Here is a 20938-nt window from a genome sequence, read left to right as displayed (position 1 = left end):
AGACCGCGTATCGTGCTCAGCGCTGTGCCCGGCACTTGTACACACGGGAGGGACTTGAGACCCTCCCAGCAGCCCTGAGAGGCAGGTTTCAGGCCCCTCGTTCTTCCTAAGGTCACACAGCCCATCGGTGAAACAGCAGACCTGTCACAGGTGCTTCACTCCCACACCGTCCAGGTCGGAGCCCGGGAAGGAGGAAAGAAAGAAGGAACGGATGGAGGAACAGACCTTCCAAGCTGCCAGGATGAGAAGGGAGGCCACGGTGGGCCCCACCAGAGCCTTGCCCTTCTCACCTCCCCCACCCCCAAGGCATGGTGGGGGCTCAGACGGCCGAGTCCGGTTTGTGAACTCACTGGGGCTGTCCCGAGGGATCAACCTCTCGAGGCCTCCGGGTCCCCATCTGTAACACGGGCTGCGTGTGCCCTGCTCTGTCTGCCTCCCCGGGGGCTGGGAGAGACCAGAGGAGCCTCATCACGGACTTGCTCGCGGCCTTAGCAAGAACGCCTCCCACCGATGTCACAGCAGAAAGAAAGAGGAGGGCGATGCTTGTCCCCAGAGAGACTCTCCAGCGGTGCAAGTGCAGGTCCCAGGGCGCCTGAAGTGAGATGAGGATGAGACTGCCCCCAGGAGCACCTTCAAAGCCGAGGAGAGAAGAAACCCCCAGCCACGGCCCAGAGGAAGCCGCAGGCCCGACCACACCCTCCACACCAGTGTCTCAAGAGCGACCGTCGCCTTGAGAAAGTCCTGGCCCATTGCCTGCTGACAAACGGACCTGTGGCCGCCTCCGTCTCCAGCCGGGACAAATGGAGGAGGGGTCAGTGGGCTCCTGCCGGCCCGGGGTCAGCAGGTCTGGGGTCTGCTTGGTGCTGTGTGACTGAGGCTATCCCTGTCCCTCTCTGGTCCTTATTTCCTTGCACAGACAAGGAGCCGAGACTAGTCATCACATTTTACCCTGACATCCCGGGCTCCATGGTGGGCACTGCGCGCAGGCCACACCCCCGAGGGAGCTGCCCCCAAAACCCAAGAAGGCGCAGGTCAGCCAGAAGCGGGGGCGGTGGCTCGGCCGCCCACGTGACCCCTTGCGCTGCGTTCTTCTTGTTCTATATCTCTGTGCTGCGGAAATAAAACGATTCATCAGGCAGGACGGAGGAACCACGGCCGGGAGTGAGCTCTGGGCCTGAGCGTAAATAATTAAAACGAAATCACAGTTGTCAGAACCAGTTAGCAAGGACCCGCGGCCTCCCTCCTGCTCCCGCCGTCCTGTGAGAACTCAGGCCGCTACTGTGCAAGAGCTGACGACCTCGGGCACAGGGTCTCCTGGACCCGGAGACAGATGAGTGTGACGTTGCTGTGACGGGCAAAGGGCAAGAGGGGGCGCCTGAGGGGGGCTGGGGACACAGAAAGGACGCGTCGGTGCATATGTGGAGGCAGGACTGTCCTTGCGCCCATCTCACAGAGGAGGAAGCCGAGGGTTAGAGAAATCACCTGGCTCCCGTCCACTGGGGTTGGCAAAGGGACACTGGATTGGAACTCGAGCAGAAGGGCTCCAAGGGCAGGCGTCTTAAGCATCATCTGTTGCCAACATCAGGACCAGGGGACTGGGCAGCGGCATCCGCTGGATGGTGATGGAGCGGGCCATTGAGGACAGAGGGGTCCCGGCAGAGAAGCAGCTGGCGTGAGATCAGGAACTGGTCCATGTGTAGAAGGAACCGAGAAAGGCCAGTTCGGCTGCAGCAGAGCGAGCGAGGGGAAGGTGGTGAGGATGAGGCTGGCATTTATTAAGCATCTACTGTGTGCCAGGCACATACACTCATCCTCTCATCAAATCCTCGCGCCCACTCCAAGATACAGGTTTCTTGTTATTATCCCACTTCACAGATGAAGAAACTGAGGCTCCAGCAGCTTAAGTAGCTTGTCTGATACCCCAGCCACTGGCAGGGCCGGATCTGAACCTATGCCTGTCTGAATGCAGAGCCTGAGTCCTTAAAACTAAGCCCCACGGTGAGCTCTACACACACACACACACACACACACCACGCGCGCACACGCGCGCGGGTGCACACGTGGCCCCCGGCTTCAACTCCCTGGGCACTAGGAACCACTCGGTGGGGGTGGAGCCAGGAGAGTCTAGACGGCTGCAATTTCTTAAACGAAACTTGACAGTGGCTCTTGCCCTTTCTCCCTCCCGCCGTGCGTCCAGAGGCGACCCCGCTGCTCCCTCCCCCAGGCTCCCGTCCATCCCCGGATAACGCAATCAGAGCTCCAGGACTGAAGGACGTGGCCCCCGCTTTCAAGTCCCCCCTGCTGACAGATTGCCTAATTTCCCCCCTGCTCCTGAACCTTTCAGGAAAAAACGCAGGCGGCTTGCTTATCTTAGTGTGGGGTTGCCGTGGCAACGGCATCCCTTGTGAGAGGCGCTGTCATAACATTTCAGGGCTGTTCCGAACACTTAAAGACGCAGCCTCCTCCTCTTTGGGGCCTCAGTCGACGGGCAGTTGTGAAATATTGGGGGGCGTGGAGGGGAGCGTGGGGGGAGGTGAAGAATTAGGAGGACCCCCGGCTTGGAAATGTCGGCTCTCGTCCTCTCAGGGTTTGGGGTCACCGGGTACCCGCCATGTGAAGGGGAGGGCTTAGAGCACAAATGCGTTTCGAGTGGCTTCTAGACCGGGCAACGGGCTCTGCCGGGGTTATTTTGACGAATCTCACCCACATCCCCACGAAGCTGGCACCGTTATCAGCCTCATTTTACAGATGAGAAAACTGAGGCTCACGGAGGTGAGGCCACGGTAGCGGATGCTGCTGGTGCTCTGGGTAACTGGTCATCCTGGTTTTAGTGCTCAAAATCCTGCACCCCGGGAAACCCCTTGGTCCCCGGCAAACCGGGACGGTGGGCACCTGAGCTCCACTCGTTCCCCATCTCCTCGCAGATGCCTGCACGCCTCTGCGTGCGTCCTGCCTCCTCGCCTGTGTTCTTCTTCAGCAGACGGCCCCTGGGCCCCCGGAGCTGCTCTGCCCCCCAGCACAGAGTCGGAAGGGCTCTGAGCCACCCACCCCCCTGCCGGGTGTCCCCGAGGCAATGACTGACAGGCATGGGCATAGGAAAGCAGGTTCCTTTCCCGAGATTCAGGACAAGCTCGGAGCTCCCGGTGGGGTCCAGCTGAAGCCACCGAATGCAGGACTTTGCCTGGGATCCCACCGGCTTGCCTCCTCCCCTTCCTCCCCGTCTTCCTCACTCCCTCACCAGGACCCCAGGCGCAGATCCTTAACCAATCCCTGGCATATGAGTCCTCCTCTCAGGGTCAGCTCCCAGGCCAGCCTGACCTTGGGTCACACAGTAAAATGTGCTGGAGCTTCTCCCACCCCCGGCCTCGGCTCTCATAACTTCCCCAACCCCACCCCGAACCCTGGATTCCAGCCACATCGGAAGACCACCCTTCCCCACAGCCACGCTCTCTCGAACCCCTGGGCCTTTGCACATGCCATTCGTCTGTGCACTCTGCTCAGCGCCTCCTTCCCAGGCTGCCTCCCTGGGACGAGGTCCGCTCACCCTTCAGGGGCTGGCTGAGGCATCACCTCACCTAGCAGGCCTTTCCTGGTCCTCAGCCACTGCTGACGGGGCTCAGAGGAGCATGGGGACCTCCCTATTTTGACATCATTCACACACAGCTCCCCCAAAGCCCCATCACAACAGAGAGGATGTACCTGGTGCCCCAGAGCTGGCTATGAGCCCCCCAGGGCAGGCACGGTGCCTTCACCTCACATCCTCCCGCCCCGCACGGGGTCCGCCACTGAGGAGGTGCCAATGAGCATGGAGTGAGTGAAGGACACCACGCAGTCAGGATACACCCACTCTGCCAAGCAGTCGGCAAGATGAACCCCACCGTCCTCACACGATGGCCCCTGATGACCCCCACACGCGCCCGTCAGCCCACTCCAGTCTGGGGGCTGGCCAGCCAGTGCCGGCCCCAGGCCCTTCACGCCTGCTGTTCCCCCCACCCGAAGCTCTTTGCCCAGATGCCCCGGCTCGTTCCCTCCAGTCCTCAGGTCTCCGCTCTCGTCACCCTCAGAGCGGCCTCCCTGCCTAGCAGCTCCCCCAGCACCGTCACTGATTTTCCCACTCCCTGAAATATATATTGATTTACATATAATTAATATACGAGCCCATATAAATGCATATTTAAATATCTGCATATGATTACAAATACATTTATAGGATCAAATCGATGCACACTGCCTATATATTTAGTTGTCTGTCTCTCCCACTAGGGCGTAAGGTCCACTAGGGGGGACCGCTGTCACACGGGGCCCGGAACGGTGACGGCAGGACACTGTAAGTGCTTCTGAATAAATGCAGAAAACGCTAGCCCGTAATCAACCACAGAGAAGCAGTCCTTTGATGTAAGCGCTCTTACAGAGCACGCTCACTGGGCCACATGCCTTGCCTGGGGCTGCCCGAGGGTGCCCTGAGGGGCTCAGCCGGGGTCCTGACCCGTCCTTGACCTTGAACCCTCTCGAGCAGCCCACACCAGGCCCGCTGCTCCTGGAGCCCATACCCTCTTTCCAGAGCAGATGCCCAGACCTCGGAGACTGGCTGCCCTGTTGCTGGGGGTGCGGCGGGGACCAGGAGGAGGAGACGGTCCCCAGAAGAAGTGCCCGGCTGCCCTGAGCATCACTCGGAGCCCAGGAGGAGGTGGGGCTGGCGGCAGCCTGAGCAGTAATTATTCAGAAGGAAAACGGACCCCCTCCCCGCCAGCTCCTTAATTACTGCCAAGGTTTCTAGCCTCCCCACACTGGGGGCCAGACGGAAGCGCTCCACCCTCTCAGGGGTACCCAACATGTCCATCATTAATTAAACACAGAAGCCAATTAGCTCAAAAATTTCACTGGAAATGAATGCGGATGCATTTCTGGCAAATCTCCTCTTTCTCCTCAAAAGTGGGAGGTACAGGGGCCAAATCAGCTGCGTCCCATTGCTCGCATCCCAGCGAGAGAGCCACCCCCGGTCCATGGCCAGTGGGGACCCGGGCAGCCTTCATTTTCTGAGGCTTGGAGAAAGGTCTCTGGAGAGACCCTCACGAGATGCCCCCAGGAGAACGGGGGGACCCAGACAGAAGGAAAATTCCTACTTCAAACACAAAAATGCCCCTTCCTGAAGGAATGCACAACAGGAAGCTGACTTTAGGACCATCTCAAGGGCATCCTGTGCTGGATACTGTCTCTCGGGCCCCGTGTGCCCTCCGCCTGCCTCGCCCTGCTCTCTCCCCCTGAATCAGCCACTAGCAGAGCCAATGCCCAGGTGAGGAGGCCGAGGCTCGGGGACCGTGGCGGCCTAACCTCGTGGTGGCCCCTTTTGAGGGATCTCGCTCTGCTTGAGTGGGTTCCTGGGTTCCTTAGAGGTCCGGCACCCTGTCTCCCGTTCTGCTCTCCTATAGCTCAGACCAAGCGTGCGCACACTCACATACACACGTGCGCACACCCACACACACGCGCGCACATACACATATACATGCATGCACACACGCAAACACGCACACACATTCCTGCGGCAGCCAGATGCCTTTCCGACCCCTGATAGCCAAGCAGCGAAGATGCTGCCCGGGGGACCGACCCAGGGCTATGAGGCCATGATGTCTGAGGTCTTGGACTCCGGGACAGGAGGGGGACACCCTCATGAGGAGTGTCCTTCTGTCCGCCCAGGAAACCCCAGGAGGCTCTGCTCCCCCATGTGCCAGCCAGCACCTCCCAGGCTCCCAGAGCACTCAGAAAGAGGCACTGGCACAGGGAAGGCTCTGGAACGGGTCCTCCAGACCCACGAGCCCCGCACAGTCCCACGCGGACAAGGATGGGGAGAAGGCGGGCAGGGCCATATTTTGAAAACAGACTATCACCGTTTTTCCTTTTCCAATGCTTGCGGGGTCCTGCCGACAGACCATGAAAATAAAGCCTCATTTCCTACTGATCTGGGTATATTTTCTTCTCATTCCATGAGCACCATGATTCTGGGTTTATGGCACACAGTTCACCCCTGGCTCGCTCGTGGTTCACCATCACTAATCTTGAAGGCTCCTGGAGGGCACACCCCTCTGCCGTGTCACAGCCACTCTCAGGGCCAACAGGGCTCTGCTGCTGGCCAAGGCCAGCCCCACTTTCTGTCTCATCAAATCCCCACAAGCCCCCTGCAAGGGATCACTGCCCACCTGTCAGATGAGCCGACTGAGGCTCAGAGAGGTTAGGTAACTTGTCTCAGGCCACACAGCAAGTTCACTAACGAAGAGACAAATCGTGGGAAGCTTCTTCCTTAGCAGATATAAAAGCCAACAGACCTGTTTTCCTTCCAAAAGGCTCCAAATCGGACAATTTAATCCCAGTGTTGACTAAAGATGGGAGAGCCCTGTAAGATCTGACATGGGCTGGCTGTTTTATTCCCCAGCCCACGACGCCTTCCTGTTGGGGAGGGAGAACCTTGGCGTCTCTGAGGATCCCAGCTCTGCCGCGTGTAAACATTCGTAGGCTGTGGAAAGACCTCGCTGATGGATTCAGGCAACGCTCTCTTCTCCCTGGTGGATGAAATCCCACGCTGGACAGACCCGAGGGGGTTACTGTCTGGTTGCTGCAAAGGGAAACCACACGTCTTCCTTCCCAGGCTGTCCTGGTTCTCTCGGGATCCCATGCGTGGCTTTAACAGGGAGCGGGGTTGCGGTGGGGGAATGCCCTCCACCCAGTGCGACCTTGCTGCTTGGCCGTTTTCCCCAGACGCCCCATGCGGCCTTTTCTGCAGAAAAGCGAAGGCGGCCAGCCACATGGACTCTCCCCTCCCGGGCCCTCTCTGCACCTGGGGCGGTGGGGAGGGACCTGTGACCTCCCTGAGCCTGGCCCCTTCTCCAGGCACGAGAGGAACGAGAGGAAGGAAGCCACCACCAGCTGGGTAAGCACTTGCCTCTGCAGGCAGCCCCTCCTCTGGCCTGCCCTCTCCCCACAGCAGCCGCTATTTAAATTTAAATTAGTAAAACTTACATCCAGTGAAAATGCCAGTCCCTCTGTCATACTAGTCACACTTCAAGCGTTCGATGTGCCAAGCGGCTCTCATGTTGGCCAGCGTGCCCATGCAACACTGCGGTCTGGAAAGTTCATGGAACAGCGCTGCGGATAACCAGGGCCACCTGGGGGGCGACCCACTCTCCAAGGGGTCCCCTGCCCCTGCATGGCCCACGGGACAAGAGGCGTGGAAACAGCAGACGCAGCCAGCTCCTGGCTCCAGACTCTGGATTCTCGCCCTTTTCTTCATCCGCAAAACGGGGCTTGTGACACCTGCTCTGCCAAAGAGTGTGGGCGGAAGGCACCCGCACTGGGCCGGGCTCGCAGTTGGCCCACAGCACGCCCGCCTGCTCTGGGCTACAATCAGGGGGTTTAGACAGACACACAGCCTGGGAACAGCGAGTTAGGTGAGCAGTGACGCTGGGGGGCTCCTGAGGGCTCCAGAGCACCTTCAGCAAAGAAGGGGCAACGACCGATCCGCTCAAGAGCATCCCAAACCAGCCGGAGGCCGGGCAGCCTGAGCCCCGGATTTCGTCTGGACAGAGACGATATTCACACCCATCAGCATCTATTCAGCGCTTGCTTGGGACCCAGCCAGGCTTGATATTCTCAACTCTCATAACAACCCTATGAGATCAGATTCTTATGTCCATTTTACAGATGAGGAAACCGAGGCACAAGGAGGCCAGGCAGTCTGGCTCTTACCCTAAGCCCGCTGCCCGCCTAGCCCTGCCTTCCCGGCTCTCCGAGACCATGAGAATCAGCTCCAGCAACACCAGCACACAGAATCGCCAACGGGCCCCTGCAAACTCTGTCCGCTCTGCACCACCCGCGGCCGTGGAAAGATCCAGATTGCCGGTGGGGAAGGGGATGTCATTCTAGGTTCTGGAAACCAACTGTGTGGCTCCCTAACTGCCCGACAGCCGATTTGCCTCTCCGAGCCTCAGTTTCCCTATCTGCAAAATGGGAATCCTGAACGTATCCGTCACGGGGTTGATGTGAGCAAGTCCATGCAGGTACTGCTAGCTTAGCGCTCGAACACGCTGCTTCTGTCGCTATTTTTCAAGCATTGAAATTTGCACCCCAAATAATTTGTTTAGCTGGGAAACCCATTCTGTCTTTGTTGTGACCTCCCATCTTGTCCCCACCCCACAAGTGGCACAGATGCGCCTCCCGAATCAGGCTCTACTCTGGCTAGTAGTAAAATGGTCTGCATTCCTATGACCACCCTAAACAGTGATGGACAGAAACGGCGCTGGGGTAAAAACAGAAGTAGACCATCCACGTGCAGGGACTGCAGCCCTGATGGCACCCCGGGTTCCTTTCCGCCCACCAACGGCGCCGGGAAGGAAGGCCCTGCTGTCTCCAGAGGTGACAGATGCCACAAAACTGGCAGGAAGATACTGTAAGGACATCGCTGAATTTCACTCTGAGCGCCCCAGTCCTACGTCTCAGAGCTCAGCAGCACGAGCCTCTCTGTCCGCAGCCTCTCCCAGCCCCCGGAGCTCGCCAGGCCCCTCTGCACCAGGACGGCTGGGGCGAGGAGCCCCCGGAACCGAGAGAGGGCTCCAGCTCTGTCCTGCCACTGACCAGGGGCACCGCCAGCCCACCATCCTCTCTGAGCTCAGTCTGCTCACCTGTCAGATGGGGACACAACCTGCGCCCAGCCTACTTGGCGCCAGAGCCGGAACGAGCGCGGTGGGTGTGCAAGGATCTGGAAGCCCCAGACTGTCATTCACCGGGGAGGCCTGTGGGTGGCATCCGTCGGCGCCCTGGTCTCGCAGGCTCAAAATAACAGCTAACGAGCCACGCCCCCCACCGTCCTCAGCACTTCGAGGGCTGTGCCTGCCTAACCTGCAAAGCGGCCCAGTCGGTGGGCACCACCGTTGCACCCTCCTTACTGACAGGGAAGGCAAGGGGTTCAGAGGCTTGCCCAAGGTCGGCCGATATTAAACAGCGAGTGTTCATTGCCTTCTGGCGCAAGTCCTCTGCCCTGCAGGCGCCTCGCCCCTGCCCTCTGTGCAACACTGCAGCCGCCCTGGCACCACCGACGAGCAGGAGGCCGGGGCAGGAGGCCCCAGGAGCCGAGTTCCGCTTTGCCAGGTCCAGTCAATGACCCGACGCAGAGTGAAATCGAGGGGGGGAGAAAACTCCAGACAAAGGGAACATTAATGATATAAACCACCTTGGCAAGGGCACAAATATCTGTGGAAAAAACTCACAGTGGGCTGCAGTGTGGCCAAAACGCCAACAAGGCATTGAAGGGGAGAGCAGGCTTCAGGTTAGGAGAGACGGGGTGCACAGCCCCCAGGAGAAGTTGATTGTCAGAGGGAAACAATCACCTCTTTCTTCCCTTTTAACAACTGTAGGGCTGCAGCCGGGGGCGTAGGAAGCCCTGTAACGCTACCCGTGGCAATAGAGCTTGGCATGCATTTGCTGAATGAATATATAAATGCAGAGAAAATACTAAAGCAGGATGTGAAAAAAAAACATTAAAAAAACCAAAAGGAAGAGAAAGGTCAAATCTGGCATGGGAAGAGGCTGGCTCAGGCAGCACACGGGGCTTCGGTGTTTCTGGGTCTTGGTGGAGGACACTCGTGTTCAATGTATTGTTATAGTTAATTCTCTTTCTTTCTTTCTTTCTTTCTTTAGAGGAAGATTGGTCCTGAGCTAACATCCGTGCGCATCTTCCTCTATTTTATATGTGGAACGCCACCACAGCATGGCTTGATAAACGGTGCCATGCCTGCACTCAGGATCCGAACCGGTGAACCCCAGGCCGCCGAAGCAGAGCACGTGACCTTAACCGCCACACCACCGGGCCGGCCCCCTTCCCTTTATCTTATAAATATCCTTTTGCATCTTACCAACGTCAAACACAAACATTCACAATGCAAAACACATCAAGGCCCTATGGAACATCTGGATTTTAGCACCATCTGCCCCGTATTTAGAAAAAGGCTTTGTCTCGTGACCGTGGTTAGGGGTGATTAAAATCACCATCGATATTTTTAACGATCCCTTTTATTCATATGGCACTCCGCATTTTTACAGCATTCACCACTTGCATGATTGGCTTTAAACTTAGAAGTAAGGAGTACAGCGTCCTAGGGCAGAAATTCTAGAAGCCAGAAGACCTGGCCTTTATTCACGACTCTGCCGCTAACCAGCTGTGAGAGCCTGAACAAGCCACTGAGCCCCCAGGGCCTCAGTTTCCCAGTGGGGAAACGGGAGAAGGCACGCAGGCTGTCCATCCTGCTGGGTGGTGGTTCATTAACCTTCGTGGATTGGTCAAGGGTTCACGGAACGTTCCTGCGTGCCGGGAACGGCCCCGGGGGCTGGGGACACGGCAGTGGACACGCAGAAGTGTTGGCTGCCTTCTCAAGTCTGCCATCCAGGGATGGAGACAGACAGTGGACAAAGAACATTCTACTAGAACCTCATCACATGGAGATGAATGTGAGACGTGACAGCACAGGGTCCCCCGAGAGCTTCCGGCGAGGGATTCCACAGGCCTGAGGGGCGGAGCTGGGGCATCAACGCCTGAACGCATCCTCAAAACCTGTGGTCTTGCTGGAAAGGTCATGGGTTGACACGACAGTCGCAAAGAAAAGAATAAAAGGGCTTTAGAGGACCTGGGGGGACAGAAAGACCATGAGCCGGGAACAGAAGGCCGTCGAAGGAGAGCTGAGCCCAGCTTACACAGCAGAACGAATCCCGCCGTCCGTTGGCACTGGTTAGTAACCCAGAGTGTTCCACGGCCTCCTCAGCCCCTCCCTACACCCAGGAGCTAACGGGGGACATCTGGTCCAGCAGGGCCCTCTGGGGCCCAGCACCACGACCAGTGTCCACTCCAGCTGGTCAGTGCCAGCACCCACCTGCTGCTCAGTAGTTTGCATTTTTCCCCTGAGTCAAAGGATGGGGTTCTAAACTGCCTCTCGATCCTTCCCTCCAAGGCCGACAACATGGCTGTGCCCTGAACGCCCCCCCAGGCCCCGCAACAGGGCCAGGCTGCCTCTGGGACCCGAGCAGGTCTCCCTGGTGAAAGCACAGGGACGACGAGCTCTGAAGGGGAGGGGAGGGAGCTGCGCGGCAGCCAGGAAAAGCGTGCTCCGGAGGAACAGCCTCTGTGAAGGCAGCTCCTGGGTGAAGGAGTTTGGACCTCGAGGGACTGAGAGAAGGACATGACACACAGCACTGGCACAGACGACAAGCGGGAGGGGGCCAGACTGGGGGCCACACGGAGGCTGTGGGATTCATCCTGCGGGCGGCGGGAGTTAAACAGGGGCGAGCCGTGAACGGACGGGCGTTCCACAAAGAGCACGCCGGCCGACCCACAGGACCTCGAGGGATAAGCAAGTGCTTGAAACGGTGGTGGGACGTCCTGGGCACACGTGTTGTGATCATTTTCTTCCAGTCTGCGTCTTTCCTACTCATTTTCTTAACAGTATCTTTGATGAGCAGAAGTTTTAAATTTTGATAAAGTCCCATTCATCAAATTTCCTTCTGTGGTTACTATCTTTTAATATCCCATCTAAAAGTCTTTGCCTACCACGAGGTCATGAAGATATTCTCCCGTGTTTTCTTCCAGACACTAAAGAATTCCTGTAACTCAATAACAAAAAGACAAACAATTCAATAAGAAAATGGGCAAAAGGCTTGAATGGCTATTTCACAAGAGAAGATATTCAAATGATGATAAGCTCGTGAAAAGACGCTCGACTTCACTAGCCAAATAAGGAAGCGCAAATTAAAACCACAATGAGAACATTACACAACCACAGAATGTCTAAAATTCAAAAGCTGACCGCGACCAAAGCAAGTGTCGCCCAGGCTATGGAGGAACTGGAACTCTGGGACATGCTGGTGGAACCATTTCAGAAAACAGCTTGACACTTTCTTATAAGTGAAACACACACCTGCTCTTGATACAATCTTTCCGGTCCTAGGTATTCACCAAGAGAGAAAGAAACTATGTGTCCACACAAAGGCTTGTCCTCAAATGTTCATAGCGGCTTGATTACATAGTAGCCAAAATTGGAAACAACCAAATAGCCATCAAAGGGTGAATAAATAAACAAATTATTATATAAACACGAGATGGGATACTACTCAGCCATAAATGAACTAGCCATACAGGCAACAGCGTAGAGGAATCTCAGAAACATGAAGCTCCGTGAAGGAAGCCAGATACAAAAGTGCAATTGTAGGATGCCACTTACAGAAAGTTCTAGAACAGGCAAAGCTAACTACAGTGATAGAAGGCAGATCAGCGGTAGCCCCAGGACGGAAGAGGGACTGACAGGAGAGGGGCACGTGGGAGCTTTCTGGGCTGAGGGGAAAGTTGTCTACCCTGCAGGGAGCGTGGGTCACACGGGCGTACACAAGGTCAAAACAGACTGAACTCTTGAGATCTGTACATAAACCGTACCTCAGTAAACTTCGTAGTCCTTTGAGGGAAAAAGAAACAAGCTGCTAGATGAATGTATATGAAAACACCTCAAGTATTTTAAAAGGCTCTGCAGTCCTGTGTTGTTACCAGACATGCCCGGAGATGTGGGAAAAGACACAGGGGCACAGACGCTGCTGGAAGGTTCCATTCATTTCCATCCAGCAAAGATCTGTGCACCCCTACTGTGTGCTATCACGGCCTCTGGAGCAACAGAGGCGGGTGAGATAGTGTCCCGTCCATCAAACAGCCAACAGTCATCCCACGTGTGCATGTGTGTGCATGCACGTGCGTGTGCTTGTCTGTGTGTGCATGCGTGTGTGTGTGCTTGTGCGTGTGTGTGCTTGTGGGTGACTTCTCTAGAAGTTAGCCATCATATTTTCCAAGGACCAATTAAAGGTGTTAATAATATTAAAAAACACAGCCGCTCAGCCACCTCTTGGTCCCCCCAGGCCCTTGGCAGCCCCAGCATCTGGACCTGCATCAAGGAGCCCCCCAACCTTGGGGGAACCAGGTGAGGAGGGGAACGGCCTCTCGGTGGAACCTGGTGACTGTGGGCTGTCCTCCAGCGAGGCCCAGCATCCAGGAGGCAGCGAGGTTTTCCAGCCCTTCCAGAGGCTTCATCATCTTCCCTACAGATGGCACGACTGGCCGGGGGCCCTCCAGGGCAGCCACGTGACAACTGAGCCACCAGCTTCTGGCTGCTCCTCTTGCCCTTTGTAGAAACCTCTAGAGCATCATGTTTCCTCAGTGTTGTGATAAGCTAGACCTTAATTGCTTTCTCTTAAAGGGTCAGAAAAAAGGAACTGACCAGCCACAGCTGAAAAGGCATTCAACAGACAGGTTCAGAGACCCACCAGTACCCCAAAACTCTTCACCAGTGTCCCCACTCTCCGTCCTTCTCCAGGGAGCTGGCAGGGTGCAGGCGGTGTACTTCACCCCACCCTGCTCCTGTTTTAAGGAGGGTTTTGTTGATGGACACAGAAGTCCCCAAGTCAGTGCTTGTGACTGTCATCCAGAGGGCTCAGGGCTCTTCCTGGAAGTGAGGCACCACAATCCCCATTTTACAGATGGGGAAACTGAGGATTGGGGAATGATATGACATGTCCAAAGTCACACAGCTAGCAAGCAGCAGAAACTGGATTCCAGAGTTTCTGGTTCCAAAAACAAGTGTCAAGGTCCTGTGTCATTTTCTCCTTAACAAACCTCAGAACCACAGAAGAAATGACTGGTTCACTGTTATCAATATGGGCTGGAATGAATGAATGGGTGGGTGAATAAGTGGATGGATGGATGGATGGATGGATGGATGGGTGGGTGGATGGATGGATGGATGGATGGGTGGGTGGATGGATGAATGGATGAGTGGGTGGATGGATAGATGGGTGGAGGGGTGGGTGGGTGGGTGGATGGATGGGTGGATGGGTGGGTGGGTGGGTGGGTGTGTGGGTGGGTGGGTGGATGGATGGCTGGATGGGTGGGTGGGTGTGTGGGTGGATGGATGGATGGGTGGGTGGGTGGATGGATGGATGGATGGATGGGTGGATGGATGGCTAGGTGGGTGGGTGGATGGATGGATGGATGGGTGGGTGGATGGATGGATGGATGGATGGGTGGATGGATGGCTAGGTGGGTGGGTGGATGGATGGATGGATGGGTGGATGGATGGGTGGATGGGGTGGTGGGTGGGTGGATGGATGGATGGATGGATGGGCGGATGGATGGATAGATGGGTGGGTGGGTGGATGGGTGGGTGGGTGAGTGGACGGATGGATGTGTGAAACAGGAGGAGTCAGGAAATGCACCCAGCTTTAGAGGGCACGTGCACTGGGCCCAGGTTTAGCCTCTGACTTAACCCTCTCACTCTCCCTGAAACCCCTGCTGGGCTCAGTGCCCAAGTAAAGGAGGCCCAGGTAATCCAGAGTTCTGCAGGCCTCGAGCTGAGAAACAAGCAAGACCATCCAACAGTCTAGTAACAGCATGCATGTGTGTGCATGTGCGTGCGTGCATGCATACGTGTGTGTGTGTGCACGCACGTGAATGTTGGGGGGCAGGGAAGACGCATGTTTGGAGTGAGGGCATCTGTGGGATGGAGGGAGTGTGCAGGGGAGACACGTGGCTGGTAAGGGGAGCAGGGGTGTGAAGGAGAGGTATGCACGGGTGTGTGAGGGTGTTTGCATGAACAGGAGTGCGAGTAGGTACGTGCAGGCACATGTGTGGGTGTGCACAGGTACGTGGCTCAGCGTGTGCAGGGGAAGGGGAGCACAAAGGCACAGTGTGCAGCATGTGGGTGCCTGCCCATCAGAAGCAGCTGAAGGCAGTCTCGGTCCACAAGGCCACGGGGCATGCTCCACGTGCTCCCTGGGGTGACAAATTCCAGCCACAGCCCTGATCCCGGAGGCTCCAAGCCTAGGAAGGTTGCTGCCCCAAACGAACCCTCCCCAGGACTCGACCCAGCCTGCCTGACCCCCACTCCTTCCCACAGCAGGTGGAGGACAGGCCCTCGCTGAGCACGGAAAGGCTGCGCTGCTTTATTAGCATCTGAGAAGGACCTGGACCCGTCCGCAATGTCTACTCTCTGCCTAGCCCCACTGCAGAATCCTCAGGGTAAAGGGCTGGTCTTACCTCCCACAACCTGTGGTAAACTGAGGACACGGCCGACAGGGAGCCTGGGGGATGGTGGGAATGAGGAGCAACGTGCGAAGCCAGAAGGAAGGTGAGCACAACCGGGGCTTCCCCCTGCTGAGTGGAGCCCGGGGGCGGGGCGCAGGCAGGCTCCCAGCAGACACGCCAGGCCCACAAGGGCCAGGCCAGTGCCTTCCGTGGCTCGGCTGGACCGGGAGCCCGGGTGGCGGCTCTTACTGCACAGACTGGACCCGAGGGCATCTGAGGACCCCTGTGAGGACGCCTGGTGGGGGGAACCAGGGACCAAGACCGATGTCCCACGCCCTCTGGCCATGGACAAGCAGTTGCACCGACTGCCATCTGTCTGGAACATCAAGGCCAGCCCTGCCCCTGTCACAGGTGACCTGGACCCTCGAGATCCTGAGCAGTGCGGAGCACAGGAGTGTCAGCTCAGACCAGGACCGAGGCCAGGCCTCGGCTGCCCGGTTCACCAGCACATTCCTAGGAAGCCCCTCCCCAGGGCCAGCCAAGGAGACGCACAAGAACGTTCTGTGGAGAGGATGAATAAATGAGTGGATGCCGGCCAGCTGGCCCTGGAAAGCTCCTCAGAGATCAAGTGGGTCACCCCTCTCCCCATTTCACAGGCGAGTAAACTGAGGCCCAGAGAGAAGAAGCAATTTCCTCATCACAAATCTACTGCCGGGGCCACCCAAGGTCCAGCCGCCACGGTCAGGCCTCCACCTTCCTCTTGGGGGGCAGGCTGAGTGACCGGCGGGGCCTGCAGAGCTTGCTTTCCTGAGGATTCGGGGTTCAGTGAAAGAGCCATGAGGGATCAGTGATGCCTGCCGTGGAGAAGGGACGGAGGAGAGACAGCACGTCAGACTCACCTTCAAACCCTGGCCTCACCGGAAGGGGAGTGAGGGAGACACGCCCCCTCCATAAGGGGCTACTATTTGCCAACTGCGCCGCTGACAACAGGAGGCGTGTCGGCCTGGCAACCCACGGACACGGGCACCCCTGGGCGATCTCTTCCCAGATTGGGACCTTCCTTCCCCAGCTCAAAAACAGGAATGACCCGGCCACCCACCTTTCCAGCTCCACCTTCCTCTACTCTCATCCACCGAAGACTCCCCGCCCCCCGCAAGTCCCATCGGTCACCCCTCCAGACTCTTCTGGACAAGTGGCGGCCACTCTGCCCAGACTTCACCAGCGTCCTGTGCCCGTCATGACCCCCCCGCCCACAGCCCCACAGGCCTCAAAGCAACTGGTTCCTCCAACAGGGCACTGGTGTTCTTTGTCCCAAGCCCCCTCGATGGGGAGACCCGTGACGGCAGACATGGTGCTCGCCTCGGCATCTCCAACACCTGAACCAGGGCTGGAATGCAGCAGGTGCTCCATAAATGCATGGTTGAGTTCCACGGACACATCTACCCAGCCGCCCCTTCTGGAGCTGGTGGAAAGGCCACAGGGAGTTGCCAGAAAGAGGAGGGAGGGACCTGGGAGGTGGGGAACCACAGCGCGGTCTGTTACCAGCGGGAGAGGAGAGAATGAATTCATTTCCTGCCCGTGGTAATTTGCCTGTAAATATTCACAAACCACGCCATTTCTCTGAGCCTTCCCATTAAGGAGAAACACAGAAATCAACCAGCCAACCCAGGGGCACCGCACACAGGCTGCCGCTCCCGTCCTAAAACGCCAGGGTGCCTGTTTCTGTAGCTGCAACGCCCCCATCCAGTCGCAGAAGGTGCCCTGAGTGGGGGACTCGGAGCGGGAGGCGGCTCGGCCGGAGTCAGCGCTGGGCACTCGGGAGCTGAAGTCGATTTGCCTGCAAGACCCAGGGAGCCTATGACCCAGCAGCCCAGAGGCCAGCAGGTGCTTGGCCAAGTGTCCTCCCCACCCCCACCTCGGCTTCCCATGGAGGGTGCAGAGGTCACACACAGACAGGCCTCCATGCTCCAAGGGGATCCCCCGATAAGGAGAAAAACAAATGGCCCCTTGAAACACTAGAAATGTGTGACATATGGGAGAGAGCACAGAGGTCCCAGTCAGAGAGGCTGATCCAGGGCCAGCATCCCCGGGCAGGGGCCGGCGGGGGGGGGGGGAGGGGGGGGCTGTCAGGGTAGAAGGCTCCTGTCCAGGACCAGAGACCTCTTCAGTTACCCGGGGGGGGGCCCTGGTGGCGTCCTGCCCTGAGCACCGTGGGAGGGCAAGCATCAGCCAGACAGCGGCAGGAAGCAGTCTCAAGAGAGGCGTCTCCTTCATTGCCCCCAGACTGACCACGCCAACTCCCGGGGCGCCAACAGGGGACTTGCGCCCAGCGCCCAATCCTGGCAGCATGCTCGGGATCCAAACTTGCTGGCACCTGCCCCGGGACCAGCCCTCTTGCTTTTAATCCTCCTGGCAGCCCTAGGAGGCAGATTACTATTATCATCCCCGTTTTACAGATGGAAAGACTGAGGCTCAGAAACACAGCGAGTGGAGGGTGGAGTCAGGATTCAAACCCAGACACTTGGGCCTGGGGTCTGTAGGCAAAACCATCAGCACAGAGGGAGGACAGCGAAGTGGAAAGAAGCTGGATGCAGGGTCCCAGGACCAGGGACGTTTGATTTTAGGGGGAAGAGGGTGTGTGGCACTTTTCTTTTAAACATATGGAGGCTCTGGTGGGCAGCCCACCCACTCATCGCCTCACTTACTGCCCACAGCAGCGCTGCAAGGAGACGCTATGATGCCCAATTCACAGAAGGAGAAATCGAGGCACATGAAGTTAACGGTCTTCTTCCAGCCAGCAAGTGAGGGCCAGGACTTGAATCCAGGCCAGCTTACCACCGCCAGCGCTTCAGACCCAGATAGCCACCAGCCAGAGGGACCGGGGCAGATCCTGCACCTGGTGACCTCAGTTTCCACATCTGTAAAATGGTCCCTTCCTGAGCTCCAGCCCCGGGGGTCTGGGAAGATGGCACGAGAGGGCCATGAACTTGAAAAGCCACGGCCAAGCACACGGCCAACACCGCAGGCTCTGGGGCCCGAAAAGTGGCTGCACCCAGAGGACGGCACTGATGACAGGGCGCCCTGACGCCCCACAGGCAGCTCCAGCAGCCGAGATTCAATTACGGCCATTACGGTGCACTTAGGGAACCCAGGGCGCAGGCCAATACCTTCCAGAAAGATTGCGACAACAGAGGTTGAATCAAAATGAGGTTTCTACTTAACCCTCAGTTAAACAGAAAATCCATTTAACCACAAGGCAACGTTGTCTTTCCAGTCTCCAGTCAATCACTCTCCTTTTACTGTCTGCCACTTAGATTTATAATCACCCTGAAGCTGCCTTAGAATGAAAAATAGGTTCACTGATGGAGAGAAAGGTGTCGTAAACCTCTGTGCATTTGCAGCCTGGCACCCACACCCTCAAACCTCGGCTCCCTCCAACAGGACAAGGAGAGCCCACTGCTGGGACCCGGTGCCCCCTAAGACGCTGGTGCGCTTGGAGGAAGCAGCCCCATGGGCCCAAGAGGACGGGCTAATTCACACCTCCCACCACCCCCTCTTCCCCTCCAGGGAGCAAACCCACCATGGGCAGTCATCGGAAGCTTCCAGAAAGAGGCTGGGAAAGGCATGGGCTTAGAGGGGCCCCATAGGGGCTGGATTCCTTGACCTCCAAGTGTGCTAAGCCACAGAGCAGTGGCCATCAGAGCTGCTGGGGACGCACGGTGGAGAGAAGGGGAGAGATTAAGTTAGTGAGTGTCCCCAGGAAATGGGCAAGAAAAGACATCCACTGGACAGCTGTCTCCATGGTGAGATAAAGCAATGACTATACACACGGAAAAGGACACTAAAGGCATAGAGTTAGAGGATGAAATACAGGATGCTGAGTTAAGCTTGAATTTCAGCCAAATAACAAACAACCTTTGAGCTTATGCCCCAAATACGACATAGGACTGATATTGCATGGCACATACTTAAAGCTAAAAACTTATTCAACGTCTAGACGAAGTCCAAATTTAACTGGGTGTCCCGCAGTTGTCTTTGCTAGACCCAGCCACCCTGTCCCGGAGACGTGCACCCAACAGCGGACACTGGAAGCAAGCGCACGTCAACAGCGGGGCCGCCGGCCCAGGGCTGCGCAGGAAGGGGTCCCATACAGCTGGCACGCGGTGGGAGGCGGGAGGCGGGAGGCGGGAGACGGGAGCGAAGGAGAGCAGGAAGCCGAGTGATTGGACTTTCTGGAGACAACTCTGTTGAATGTGCGCAAACAAAAGCCGGACGTGAACGGCCTCTTGTCCTGAGAGGGGGCCAAGCGATTTCTTTTTCCTCCATTTTCCGAGCTCTCTGTAATGTTGCCTTATTGTCTTAACAATAACGCTGTGCACGCACGCACAGGCACACAGAGGGCTCAGCTTTTTTTATCTTTTGAGAGCGATCAGGTGGTTCTATCCGATTTCAAGCTCACTGAAGTTGGCGATGGGGAAATTTTAGTCTCTGTATCCTGGTGACGCTCAGGTGATGGAGGAAGAAAGCGGGGGAGGCTGAAGACAGATCTGCAGGTATAAAGGCCAAGAGCTGGGACGTCCCCAACTGGAAAGTGACTTCCGAGAACCCCAGGACCTGTCCGGGCTGGAGGAGCCGGCTCCATGGCCGCGGGTGTCTTTGCTCCCTCTCTTGGGTGGGGAGGCCTCTGCAGTCCCAGCCCGGATGCCACTGGGACAGCAGGCGGCACGGCCCAGCGCTGGCCTGAGCTCCCTGCTCCCCGGTCCTCTGCATTTATGGGGAGCCAGTGCCCGGCATGAGGATGCTGCAGGACACGGGGACAGGCCTGGGAGCTTCCCCCAGAGACAGAAAGCAGATTCCGCACCGCCTGCTCGGCCCTGTCCCGCTCCCGTGGGATGCCTGTCTCTTGGTTCAAGTTCAGTTTAAACAGATGTTGTGTTCCCAGGAAGCCCTGTCTTTGAAGTCTGGGAGAAAATCTGGACATTTCCTACCAAAAAGACTCTCCAGGGAGTCTCGGCAGAAATAAAACCCAAAAGCCCTGGATGCTTCTTTCCCGGTATTTATGAGATTTTTCGTTAGGAGGGCTGCCTCCACGGACCGCAGGCCGAAAGGGAAGGAGAGGGAGGGAGGGGGAGAGGGAGGGACCCCAGTGAGCAGCGTAGGATGAGTCCTCGGGTGGGATGCAGCCTCACAAATTCAGCCCTGAGGATGAAGCTTTTGGTACCTGACTCTCCATAATGCTAGACGCTGTACACAGATGGTGCTCAGAACATGCAGAACTTTCAGGAGCTGCAGCCTAATCCTTACCTCGCAGGGTCCCCAGGATGCCAGGCTCTGTCCTGTCTGCCACAGCACATACTGGACACCTAGCAGGGCTCCCTGCACCGTCCCACCTGGAAACCACCTGGTCGTGAGTGCGTTCCGCCCCCTCCTCTCCCTCCCCCAGCAACATCCTCCTGGTAGCATCTCCGCTCGGGCGAGCCGAGGGCAGGGCAGTGGGAGCCGTCTGCACAGCGTGTAGGAACCAGGGATGAACTATCTGTAGGGAATTTAAAAACAAACATAAAACCCACTCAAAGCTGACAATTCTAAACAATGTCAGTGACAAAACACTCTGCCTTAAAGAAAACGAGATCTTTTGCTGCTCTAAGTTCTAACCAATTGCTATAGCCACGGGTGCGCTGTAATAATATGTACGTAAGCTTCAAACGGGCACATTTTTATGACTTACCCTTTAATAAACATTGTGTTTACACGGAAGCGAGTTCAGAGAACACCATGCGAGACCGTGACACAAGCCGATTCTGCTGCACGTGCATTTCGAGGATAAGGATTCGCAATCCCGGC

At 57.0% G+C, this 20938-nt stretch overlaps 1 protein-coding gene across 6 annotated transcripts in view; it reads right to left on the bottom strand.

The window, feature by feature from the left end:
• Positions 1-20938, bottom strand: part of TSPAN18 (tetraspanin 18) — a 170896-nt gene that overhangs the window by 107280 nt on the left and 42678 nt on the right. Inside the window, exon 1 of one of the 6 annotated variants that reach the window (XM_070563829.1) lies at positions 20823-20844. The exons of the other annotated variants lie outside the window; for them this stretch is intronic. The gene's annotated coding sequence lies outside the window, so the exon portion shown is untranslated. Of the gene's footprint in view, positions 1-20822; positions 20845-20938 lie in introns of those variants that run through there. 6 annotated transcript variants of the gene reach the window in all.

Source organism: Equus przewalskii, chromosome 11, assembly GCF_037783145.1.
Source record: "Equus przewalskii isolate Varuska chromosome 11, EquPr2, whole genome shotgun sequence".
NCBI lineage: Eukaryota > Metazoa > Chordata > Mammalia > Perissodactyla > Equidae > Equus > Equus przewalskii.
The sequence above is the reverse complement of the archived record's forward strand: the minus strand, read 5'-3'. Positions and strand labels throughout refer to the sequence as shown.